At 46.4% G+C, this 12,365-nt stretch overlaps 1 pseudogene across 1 annotated transcript; it reads left to right on the forward strand.

Moving 5' to 3' along the window:
• LOC148006008 (large ribosomal subunit protein eL13 pseudogene) lies at window positions 1-731 on the forward strand (annotated as a pseudogene). Its single transcript, XR_015620448.1, has one exon. The product of XR_015620448.1 is annotated as a large ribosomal subunit protein eL13 pseudogene (transcript).
• Window positions 732-12,365: the final 11,634 nt, after the last annotated feature.

Raw genomic sequence — 12,365 nt, forward strand, 5'->3', positions numbered from 1 at the left:
CTTTTCCGCTCGGCCGTTCTCCTGTACAGGAGGCAGCCATGGCGCCCAGCCGGAATGGCATGATCCTGAAGCCCCACTTCCACAAGGACTGGCAGCAGCGAGTGGACACGTGGTTCAACCAGCCGGCCCGCAAGATCCGCAGACGCAAGGCCCGGCAGGCGAAAGCGCGCCGCATCGCCCCTCGCCCCGCGTCCGGTCCCATCAGGCCCATCGTGAGGTGCCCTACAGTTAGATACCACACCAAGGTCCGGGCTGGCAGGGGCTTCAGCCTGGAGGAGCTCAGGGTGGCTGGTATCCACAAGAAAATGGCACGCACCATCGGCATCTCCGTGGACCCAAGGAGGCGAAACAAATCCACGGAGTCACTGCAGGCCAACGTGCAGCGCCTGAAGGAGTACCGCTCCAAGCTCATACTTTTCCCCAGGAAACCTTCTGCTCCGAAGAAGGGAGACAGTTCTGCTGAAGAACTTAAATTGGCCACGCAGCTAACAGGACCTGTGATGCCCATCCGGAATGTGTACAAAAAGGAGAAGGCCAGAGCCATCACGGAAGAGGAGAAGAACTTTAAGGCTTTCGCCAGCCTTCGCATGGCCCGAGCCAATGCCCGGCTCTTTCGCATCCGAGCAAAGAGGGCGAAAGAAGCCGCAGAGCAAGACGTTGAGAAGAAGAAGTAATGCGCGGCTGGAGAGTTGTAATAAATTTTCCATAAAGCAAAAAAAAAAAAAAAAAAAAAAAAACAAATGAAGAATCTTAAGAACTCAGTAAAGCTGGAGGCCGAGCTGTTGTTAAGTTCAAGGCCAGCCTGGGCTGCATAGTGAGACACCGTCTCACAAAACAAAACACCAGAGTGAGCCTTGGGTATGGTGAACACTCATATAATTCAGGAGGATGGGGTAAGAGAGTGGTGAATTCAGAGGAACCTGGGCCGAGGGTTAAGACAACCTCAAAACCAGACACAAGTATGCAGGTCCTGAGGGATGGGGAGTTAGACATAGTCTGATTCAGGATCCAGTGATGAGAGAAGCCAAGCTACTGAGGCCTTCCCCGCCCCTCTTCCAAACACCTCTTTGCCTGCACATAAGCAGTTTTCCACTGAGGGTCTGTGTTGGAAGCATTAGTTTCTCCCGTTAGATTCCTCTGTTCTCACTATCAGTAGCCCACGACCCGGACTTTTGTTTAACTTAGAAATAGTGATATTGTCAGAGCATGAGGACTGAGATGTGAAAGAGAAATTACAGGAACCCCTGTGTTGTTTACAGAACTTCCATGCCTCCCTCTTAAAATAAACAAATGATTTGTTTGTTTCTCATTTGACTTTAAGTTTCTGGGGTAGGATTGCTCTGTGTCACCCTGGCTGACCTGGATTATCTTTATAGACAAGGCTGTCTTCAACCTCACAGAGTTCTGCCTGCCTCTGCCTCCCGAGTGCTGGGTTAAAGGTGTGTGCCACTCGGTCTGGATAAATACATGATATTTTAAATGGAAATACAACTGATGGGAATATATTAATACCAATGCATAACACAATTAAATAAGAAATTACGAAGCAGGAAGTGAATCTTCAGAGGTGTGCAATGACTGGATAAAGGCGTCCACCCTGGGCCCTGTGTACACAGGATAGCATGGGGCAGACAGCTAAGCCCTTCAGGCTTCCCCAGGAGCAGCTTTCCTGTTCTTGGATGCAACTGATCCACCCAGTGAGCTCTTCCATTCTGCCCTCTGCTCTTTAGAGCCCAAGGCCATAAAGATCTCTAATGAGCCAGACCCTGGGAATGGGACCCAGGGTGAGTAAGCAGCCTGAGGCAATGGCTTATCAGAAGCACATCAAAGCCCTTTAAGGGAAAGATGAGGCCTACCTGGAGGAGAAAAGATGCTAAGCCTAGGAAACAAGTGCTCTAGCTCCTGGCTGTCTGCTCTAGAAAGGCAGGACATGGATCTACATCTCGGGGACATTTCTACTTGCCAGTTCCATTGATCTGGTGGCATTGGAGATGGCACAGATCTCCTCTGCTGGCCATGATGACTCAGTGGGGGACAAGGACAGAAAGTACCCAATGGTCATTTGGATCAGTGCTAAGGATTGCAGCCTTGGAAAGGTTGACAACCCAGTGCCCTGGGCATGTGCAGCTTCTCTGTCTCTCACGTCCCTTCTGCTCTGTGTAATGCTTTTATATGTCACATTTCAGGAGGCTCTTAGCCTGCTCCACCTCTGCACCCTGCCTCTGGCTGAGATCCCTGCTCAAACGTTCCCTAGCCTCTCTAGACTGCTCAGGGCAGCTCTTCCAGGCAGGCAGACCCCTCCACACCCAGCTTCCTGCTTGAGCTTCCAGCTGTCTGCAGTGTTTATCTGAACTCGAGATGAGCTCATCTGCGCATGTCAGGCTTCTTCTGATTCCCCACAGCGTCTGCTCAGTGGGTTCCCGAGCTGGGCACCAAGACCTGGATTCTCCATGCTGCCAGTGCTCTGGCCTAGTTCTGAGCCAGGCTACACATGGCTCCAGCTTTGAGCAAATGCCTGCAGGCAAGGACTGACTTCAAGTGCAGATGTGCTGACATGGCCGCTATGCTGACAGAGGTGTCTCTCCGCCCTCCCTCTCATGGCTTTACAGGACCTTCTGCATGGTTTACATGCCTTCCATGCCTCCCTTTTTTCGTAAACGATGATTTTTTTTTGGTTTGTTTATTTGTTTTTCAGCTTTTGGTTTTGGGATTTTTGCGACAGGATTTCTCTGTGTAACCCTGGCTGTCCTGGGTAACACGTAGACCATCATACATCACAATCGAATAAGAAAGGACAAAGACGAAAGTGGATGTGCAGAATTGAGCAAAGATTGGATAAAGCAGTCCCCCCCCGGGCAAAGAGGATCCGAGATCCAATGTTGCCACTGGGGCAGATTCAATGAGGGCAATCACAAAGGAACACGCGGTAACTTGTCCTCTCCAAAGGAGTAAAGTCGGTCAAGTAACCCCATTCTCAGGTCTGCAATGCAGGGTACGGAGTTCCGTGGAATGGAAGGCTGTGTTTGATCCTCAGCGCCCAGGAAGAGAGGGAGAAGGCTGAGCAGCACCCAGAGGCCATACAATTAGTCCAGTCGTCCATTAAAAATGAGAAACCATGATTGTGAACACACTACCCATAAACGTGTAATTTTGTAGCATATAAAAGTAAAACCTGATGGGGACGGGGCACTAGGAAAGCTGATTCTCTGTTAGTGAAGTTAGGATGCCTTAAATTCAAAGTAGATGTTACAAATCTAGGATGTCAAGTGTAACTCCCCAGGAACACGTTTATCAAGTACGCAAAGAGAGTATAGTGTGTGTGTGTGTGTGTGTGTGTGTGTGTGTGTGTGTGTGTGTATGCGTGGTTTGTCCTGTGGTGTGTGGTGTAGGGGTGTGTGTGTCTGTAGGCCACATGTTCATATATGGGATTAAAATCTTTGACCACAAAAAGACAGCAAAGCACAAAAGGAAATAGGAGCATGGGAAGAGAAGCCATAGGCCCACAGAAGATGTAGCCAATGATAGACCAATGATAGAATTATGTTCCTTCTTGACAGTTAAACAGTTTAAGATGTAAATAAACTATGTTCGCAAATATAAAATCAGAAATCAGCTGTACGGTTTTTATTTTTTATTAGGTTTTTAGTTTATGTTTATGGGTGTTTGCCAGTTTGTCTGTACATGCCAGAGTACAGACAGAGTGTGTTGGATAATCTGGAATTGCAGTTACAAAGGCATGAACCACCTTAAGGGGGCTGGGAATCCAATCTGGGTTCCTGTGACAAACAGACAGCACTTTTAACCACATGAGCCACCACCCCATGATTCCCAAAGATTATATGAAGGGCTCTCGATAGAAACGAAAACAGTTCTAAACAGTCATGCATCTAATGAACTACAAAATATATGAAAAATATTGGAGGAAATTCTGGCAGAATTGAAGGGAAAACAGAAAAGTCTGTTACAGGAGTGGGAGACTACTATGTACCCACTCAATTCTGGCTAGAACAAACCAGATAGATGTGGAAAGAGAGGGTTTGAACCACACAAGAACCCAGTAGAACAGAAGGGTTCCATTGGATGCTGGTGCTGGCCTGGGAATAGCAGAGGCAGGGGGATCTCTTGAGTTCAACACCAGCCACTTCTACAGAGCGAACTCCAGGCCAGCCAGGGGCTACAGAAAGAAATCCTGTGTAGAAAAACCAGCCAACCAACCAACCTAAGAAACAACGAAAAGCAAAAACGAATCAATTAACAAACAACCGAGAACCTGCGTTATTATTGAGGGGAAATGGCCGGATTCTCAGTGTTTCTGACGAGAAACTGTTTTGATTACCCCAACAATTCACGAGATGAAATCTTCTTTAAGCGCACTAAAAATTCGGGTCATAGGTTCACCTAAACCCTCAACCCATGAGAAGTAAGTTACAGGGTTCAAATCTACAACCAATAGGTTATTTTTGCTTGGGTTTGGTTTTTGTTTTTCGAGCCGAGTTTTTCTGTGTATCCCTGGCTGCTCTGGACTCGTCTTGCAGATCAGGCTGGACTTGAACTTACAGAGATCCCCCTGCCTCTCTGCCTCTGGAGAGCTCTAATTAAAGGCCTGCACCACCGTGCTTGACTCATAGGCAGTTCTTTAGGACCTTCGTTCTCAACTTTCCCGTCACAGGATGACTGCTTTAAAACCCACAAGGAGGGATGGAACGGGCAATACGCTGAGCTGTATGCAGTGCAATCCGGGAAGAGACACCATGGCTGTTAGCCTTCGTCAGGCTGCAACACTTTAATACGGTTCTTCGGTGGTGACCAGCAGCCATAAGATTATTTCGGCTCATGAGTATAATTTCTCCTACTGATATGAATTGTAATGCAGCTAATATGTAGGATATCAAATATGCGATCCTTGTGAAAGGGCGGTTCAGCCCTGCAAAAGCGTTAGCATAAACCTGTTGAAAACCACTGCCCCAAGGCTTCTTGCTAGCAAATTCAAAAATCCCAAGGCCCCGACCGGTTGATAGGTAGACACGGACTTCACTAGGCTCCTCCCACAAAGGGGGTGGTCCACGCAAGACCCCATAAAAGTCAAAGCCTTCTGAAGGGGTTTCTCCCATCCACCTAGATCACTTGAGCTCGTGGTTACCATCGGAGACCACTCTCTGGATCGGCTTCGGTAAGTCTCCATTCTCATTGGCAAAGTGATCAACCTGGGCTGGAACTTCTAAAGAAGGGGAGGTCAGAATTGCCAGTAGTGAGGCAGAGAGAAGTCTCTGCAGAGGTCAGGGGCAGGTATGCTGAGAGCCAGGGGGGTGTTATGCACGAGAAAAACGCAGCCTGTGTTGGAGCCTGTGCTGTGGAATTGTAATCAAAACAATTGTAATCATCACAACTGTCTTTGCAAGATGCAGTGCCAGCTCAGCCCTTCAGCAGGCCTCAAATGTGCCCACAATGCCAGGACTCATGATCCAGAAAGAGACCAGGCTGCGAGTGTGGTGACCACAACTCAAGTCCCAGCACTTGAGACAGAAGCAGGAAGATATGATTTTCATGCTGGCCTGGTCTGCACACGGAGTTTTGAAATAATAATTTTTAAAATAATAAAATGAAGCCAGGCACGGTGGCCAATGTCGTTAATTTCTGAAGTACGGAGAGGAGTCAGAGGCAGATGGATCAAGGCCAGCCTGATCCACCGCGTAAATTTCATGTCAAACGGGGCTCTGTAGACACACAGTCTCAAAAATAAATACAAATTCAAATAGTCATTTTGGGGATAGAATTCTCCTCTATAGCAATTCGCTATGTAAACCAGGATAGCCTCAGACACAGAGACACATCTTCCACTGTCTCCCACGGACTGAGATTAAAGCTGTGGGCCACCAGGTCTGGGCTAGGAAAGTACTTGTGTTAATGGTCCCTCAGGTACAGGAGGTCAGAACCATGTGCATCCTGAGGGCCTGAAGGTTACAGACCAGAGCCTGTGCTGTTGTGTGCACCAGAATTCCTTCCCTGCTTCCATTTTCTCAGATACTCATCCAAATCTGGCAGGTCCACTTTGTACAAATTAGAGTTGTCACCCTAGGGTGGGTCCAGCCTGACTGTCTGGGAATGTGAGTTGGAGTCATGAGAGAGGAAGTTTAAGATGCTCTTCTGGGTCTCTATTTTAAAATATTTATTTTTTGTTTTTAATATATATTCATTTTAAAATATATTATGTATAATAGAATACAGAGTATATATAATATTGTATATGAATATTAAGTATTATATTTGTTATATATTGTATAATTAAAATATCATGTTTCCTAGTTGATGAAAATGAGTGTATGTGTCTCTGAGGGACAAAAGAGAGAGTTGGGTCCGCTTGAACTGGAGTCTTTCATTAGCCACAGAAGATGGCTCTTGAGGTCTATTGGTTTGGAATAGTTATGCTCTGGTGTTTGGTTGGTTAAGCTGTGTGTGTGTTTGTTTCATTTTTGTGTTTGTTGTTTTTCTCGAGGCAGGCATCGAGATGACTCCCAGGCCATCTGGAATTTAGTCTTTAGGCCAGGGTGGCTCAAATCCACAGACCACCAGCATCTGGCTCATGTGGGTGGGGTTAGAAGTCGGAGCCACCACCACTAGGTTTAAGTTAATCCCATCATGCAACCTGCCCCCACCCACAGGACCTGCTGCCCCACCCACAGGGCTTCTCACAAAACTTTATCTTATTCACACAATTTCAGTTGGCAGTGATGACGAAACCTTTAATCCCAGCACGAGGGAGGCAGAGGCAAACAAAGCCGATCCCTGAATTGGAGTGTGGAGTGGTCAACAGAGGGACTTCCAGGATAGCCAGGGCTACAGAGACACCCTGGCCTCAAAAACAAAACAGACAAATATTAATAATGAATTAATTGAAAATAGTAAACAAAAACTGAAAAGATTCTTTGTGAAATAAAGAGCCAGGGGTTGGTGGTCCATTCTTTCACTCACTGAGTACGCAGGAGGCAGAGGCACACAGATCTATGAGTTCGAGGCCGTCCTGAACTACAGAGGGAGTTTCAGGACAGCCTGGGCTACACAGAGAGACCCTGTCTCAAAAAAACTGATAATATGGGATGGAACCTTTGTTGTACGTTGGGTTTTGTTTGTTTGTTTGGTTGATTGGTTGGTGATAGGATTTCTCTATTTCATTAATTTTCTCTGTTTTGTCCACGGCATGCCCCTCCACTCTCAGCCTGCTGTGGATTTTTGAGTCAAGATCTCCCTGTGGGGCTAGAGAGATGTCTCAGTGGTTAAGAGCACTGACTTCTCTTCCAGAGATCATGAGTTCAATTCCCAGCAATCATATAGTGGCTCACACAACCATCTGTAATGGGATCTGATGCCCTCTTCTGATATGAAGACAGCTACAGTGCACTTAAATAATAATAATAATAATGAATCTTTTTTTGAAAAGATCTCCGTATCAAACTCTGCTAGGCCTATCCTAGGTAATAACTCTTCAGTCTTCCCCTTCCCCACAACCCCTCAAGCAACCCCGAGTCCCCTGTCTGACTGTCTCTTCCACTCCTGTCTATCAGTGATCATGTCTGTAGCATGGCTGAGTGAGTCTTCCACAGTAAATCCTGAATTTTAATCACCCATTTGTATCTGATGATGATCAGACTCCTAGACACTACATGGTGTGGGTACCATAATATGTATAAATATGTACATAAATATGTAGAAACATCAAATATCTTTTCAATTTTCTTGAGGTACAGGCCCAGAAATGGATTGCTGGGGTTGTACAGCAAAACCAGCCCCTGTGTGTCAACCCCATTCTCTACAGCAGTTGTGAGGTTCACCTTTTCTTTTGGATTTTCAAGATGCTTTCTCTATAGCCTGGCTTTCCTGGAAGTCCAGGCTGACCTAGAATTCAGATCTCCTGCCTCTGCCTCCAGAGTGCTGGGATCAAAGGCAAGCATCACCATCACCATGTCCCGGCCTTCATTTTTCAGTGCCAGCAGTAGGCAAGAATTCCTATTCTTCATAGCTCAACATCTCTAGTTATTAGTGTGTGGGGCTTCTCTTTAAATATTGTCCATGCCAATAATTGTCTGCTCTGTCTCCTTTCATTTCCTAAGCTGACATTGGGCATCGTCCCTGGCTTGGTACTCATTCGTGTATCTTCAGTGATATGTTTTGGGGTCCTTGGTCTCTCTGCGGTTGTGCTGTTTGAGGTGGAATCTCGGGCTTCTGCTCACAAGCTGTGTTTCTTTCCCTCGCCTCCCACTCTTTTGATGTGGTGGGGTTGAATACAGGGCTTTGGGAGTGATGTAGGAAATGTTGGTCTACGACTATCTACAATCTCCCACCTTTATATCTACTTATGATGGTTGTTATTGTTTTGTTTTTTTTCAGGGGGTTCTCTGTGTAGCCCTGGCTGTCCTAGAACACACTTTGCAGACCAGGCTAGCCTCAAACTCACCCACATCTACAGCCCGAGTGTTGGGACCCTGTGGCATGTGGAGACACCGCCCAGCTATTTATCTTTTAGGCACAATCTTTTGAATTTTCTTACTATTTACTTGGTTGGTTGATTAGTTGGTTGGTTGGTTGGTTGATTGGTTGGTTGGTTGGTTGGTTGGAGACCGGGTTTCTCTGTGGTCCTCTGTGTTCTGGATCTCACTGTGCTGACCAGACTGGACTCATGTTCAGGGTTCCCCATCTCTTGTATCTGAGCTCTGAAGTTAACCGTAGGTGCCAGCCCTGCCTGTCTCTTTATCTTCTGGGAAATGAAAGTTTTATTTTTACATCTGGTCTGAGGACATTATAAACATGACCAAAAATGTCACGCAGAAGCCACTTTGTACCCTGAACATACACGCTAATGACAAGAACACTTTTAAAAAATCGTTGCTACTTTTTGAGTGAGTATATAAGGAAAACCTTGGAATGATGCTTGAAGGATCTAGAAATTTGTAAGTGGTTGAACTCTTTACAGACTTTACCTGGGAAAGTTCTTTTTGAAGATACTAAAAACTTAGTGTCAAAATGTCGAATTGCTCTCTCGTTTTCCATCGTTTAGGTTACCTGACGCTTTTCCTGGACTTTTTAGAGAATCTAAAATGTTAATGACCAAGCTGACAAGTCGATGACCTAGTCTTTGTGGTGTAGCATTTGCAAATCTTTTTAAAACAATGCTGTTTCCAACCACCGTAAATCACACAGGTGCAGTAGAGACATATGTATTTCCCCAGCTTTTTAGGACTAACATGGACACTTGTCCTGTTTGTGACCTGTGGTGCTTACTCAGGATCATCCTGTCAGTCACATCAATGCAGGTATACAGGTGACAGGCTATGCAGGTATCCATCACCTGGGGTTCCCTGACTCAGCATCCTTACATGTTGGCCCTTCTCAATCTGTCAGAAGGGCCTGAGGATTGAGGGGGGCATCGGGGATTTAACTGACAAAGCCCCAAGTCTGAGTTTACTCTCCTGAGCCAGGCTGAAACAGCAGATAATATTTTAAGTTTTAGTTTTAGGACAACATTGGGGATTTCAGTTGTGCTTTCTTACCCCAGTAAACTAGGAACACTTTATTTCAAATATGAAAAGTATCACTCGTGTCTTCCACAAAATCCTGCATAGTTTTTGCTTATTTGTTTGTTTCTCTGTTGTTTTTGAAATCAGGTTTTGCAAAGTATAGGGACTGAGCAAACCTCAATGTCAAGATGCAGCTTCCTCAGCTCTCTGAGTGCTGGAGACTCAGGACTGGAGCAGAGCTGGTTGAAGCCATTGCGTCATCATTTCAGTTGAGGCAGGAGGCCCAGGACCATTCCTTGAGTCCTTTTCTGAGACAGAGTCAGGCTGGCCTTCCCATGACCACCTGCTTTCTCTGAATTCTAGGATTTCAGGGCCCTAAATGTGTGGTTCTGGATTCTCCTTCTGAGTTACTCTCTGTGGATCTCAGGATGGGTAAACAAAGTCCCTCCACGTCCCTTATAAACCGGGGAAATACTAGTGGGTTTGGTAGCTGTTCGGGAAGACTTGAGCTCCAGGGGAAGGAAGGAATTTAGTGAGAGTGAAATGGATTTGTAATGGAATTTGAGTTCCATTACAGCTTAGGTGGGTGCTTCCTGTGCAATGCTGTGTGGTAATGAATTCTATTATAATTCTCTGCCTTAAAGATCAGCAACCTTGGTGAACCTATTTGTGAGTGGAAAGGGAGGGTCTAGGCTGGCAAGATGGCTCAGTGGGTAAAGGTACTCTCACCCAAACCTGAAACCCACAAAGTCAAAGTAGAGGACCCGTTCTTATAAGTTGTCCTGTGCCCTACACAGGTGCACTGTGGCACAGGCCAGCACAGGTGCCTGCACACATGAAACATATCACGTGGTGTGACAGTCCTACAGTGACAGACATGGAAGGTTGAGGCAGAAGGATTGTAGGATCAGAGTGTGCTTGGGCAATTTTTAAAAAGGTTGTTTGGAGAGGCTGGAGAGATGTGTCATCAGTTAAGTGCATTGTCTGCTCTGCAGGGGACCCAGGTTGAATTCCCACCATCACAAACTGTTCACAAGTGTCTGTGTAACTCCAGCTGCAGAGGATCTGATGCAGGGCCCTAGTCCTGCTTCCTGACTCTTCTGGTAATTTCAGCATGGACTTCACCACACTCCTCAGTTCATGGGACTCTGCTTGCTGAAAGTGATGATGTTCAGTGAATTTGTATCATTTTCCAGCCAGCCTCTCTGCCCTTTACTGTTCTTCCAGGGAAGGAAGGCGTCAGCAGTGGAGCCAAAGTGTACACCGTGAAGGCAGTCGGCCTTGACCTTCTCCCACTGTCACGCTGGCTCAGTTACCCCCTTGCACGCTTGTTTTCCAAGTCTGATGCGTGTGTAGACTCCAGTGCAAGAGCACACACCTGCTGCTGCGTCTCTGCATACCTCCCGGCCCTGATGGCCCCGAACTGATGCCCTTCTTACCCCAGGGCAGCTCTGCCTCTGTCCAGATGTTCTCTGCAGCTGTAACTGTGGGGCACTGGAAACCAAGAATCTGCTCTGGCCACTTTCCCACCCAGCCAGAGCAGCAATGCACATCCCGCCTTCCTCACAGGAAGAGTCACTGGTTACTAAGGAATGTCATATACGTATGCACCAGAGACACAGGCAGTGGGACCCTGGTTATTTCTTTTTAAACACTTTCTTCCTCTCTCTCTCTCTCTCTCTCTCTCTCTCTCTCTCTCTTCTTCCTTCCTTCCTTCTCTCTTCCCTTCTTGTTTAGATTTAGTATTTGGACTCTCTGTAGACCAGGGTGGCCTGCATCGTTCTCTGTTCACCAGAATTTCCTGGAACTCAAGGGTCTCTGGCCTCTGCCTCCCTAGTGCAGGGATAAAGATGTGCACTGCCCTGGTGTATGTCATGCCCTAACCCACCTGCTTTCCCAGTTGCCACCTCTGCCCAGCTATTTATTTGTTTTAAACACAATCAGTTATTGATATGATCTGACTTTATCCTTTGGTTTTTCAAGAAGGGTTTAGTGGTTACGTTGCCTGACTTGGTACTCACTCTGCAAACTCGACCTGGCCGGGAACACAATCTACTTTGGGTGTGACCCTCCCGTTCAATGGCCGAGCCAACTCCACACCCCCATCTCCTTTAAAGGATATGTTTGGTTTCTACTTCCTTAGTGTATTTTCCCCACCATTATGTCCGTGCACCACACGCATGCATTCCCAGTTGATCCTGGACTAGGGCATTGCATCAGATCGTCTGGAGCTGGAGTTACACAGACAGTTGTGAACAGCCACGTGGGTTCGGGGAATTGAATTGGGTCCCCTGAAGAGCAGACAATGCTCTTACCTAATGACTCATGTCTCCAGTTTCTACAAATGACTTTCCCCCTAAATGTCCAAGCACACTTTGATTTTACAATCCTTCTGCCTCAACCTTCCACGTAGCTGGACTTAGAAGACTGTCACACGAGGTGGTATGTTTTCTGTGTGCAGGCACGAGTGCTGGCGTGTGCCACAGTGCATCCGTGTAGGGCACAGGAGACCTTACAAGAACAGGTTCTCTCCTTTCACTCTGCGGGTTTCAGGTCTGGGTGACAGCGCCTTTACCCACTGAGCAATCTTGCCAGCCTCTTCCTCCCTTTCTGATTACAAATAGGTTCATCAAGTTTGTTGATCTTTAAAAAATTTGATCAATTTTTATTTCAGCTGACTTTTCTGTATTAGCTCTGCTCTAATGTTCTTCTTTGTCATGTTTGAGTTTATTTTAAGCTTAGAACACGAAATTGTAAATAATGTTAGCTCATTGTTTTGTATTTCCAGTCTTTCCATGCATTTGTATCTGTACAGTAGAGTGTGCTCCCTATGGAGCTGTTTTCTCCTTAAAACAG

This window comes from Rattus norvegicus, chromosome 5 (genome assembly GCF_021556685.1).
Source record: "Rattus norvegicus strain SHRSP/BbbUtx chromosome 5, alternate assembly SHRSP_T2T, whole genome shotgun sequence".
NCBI classification, from domain to species: Eukaryota; Metazoa; Chordata; class Mammalia; order Rodentia; family Muridae; genus Rattus; species Rattus norvegicus.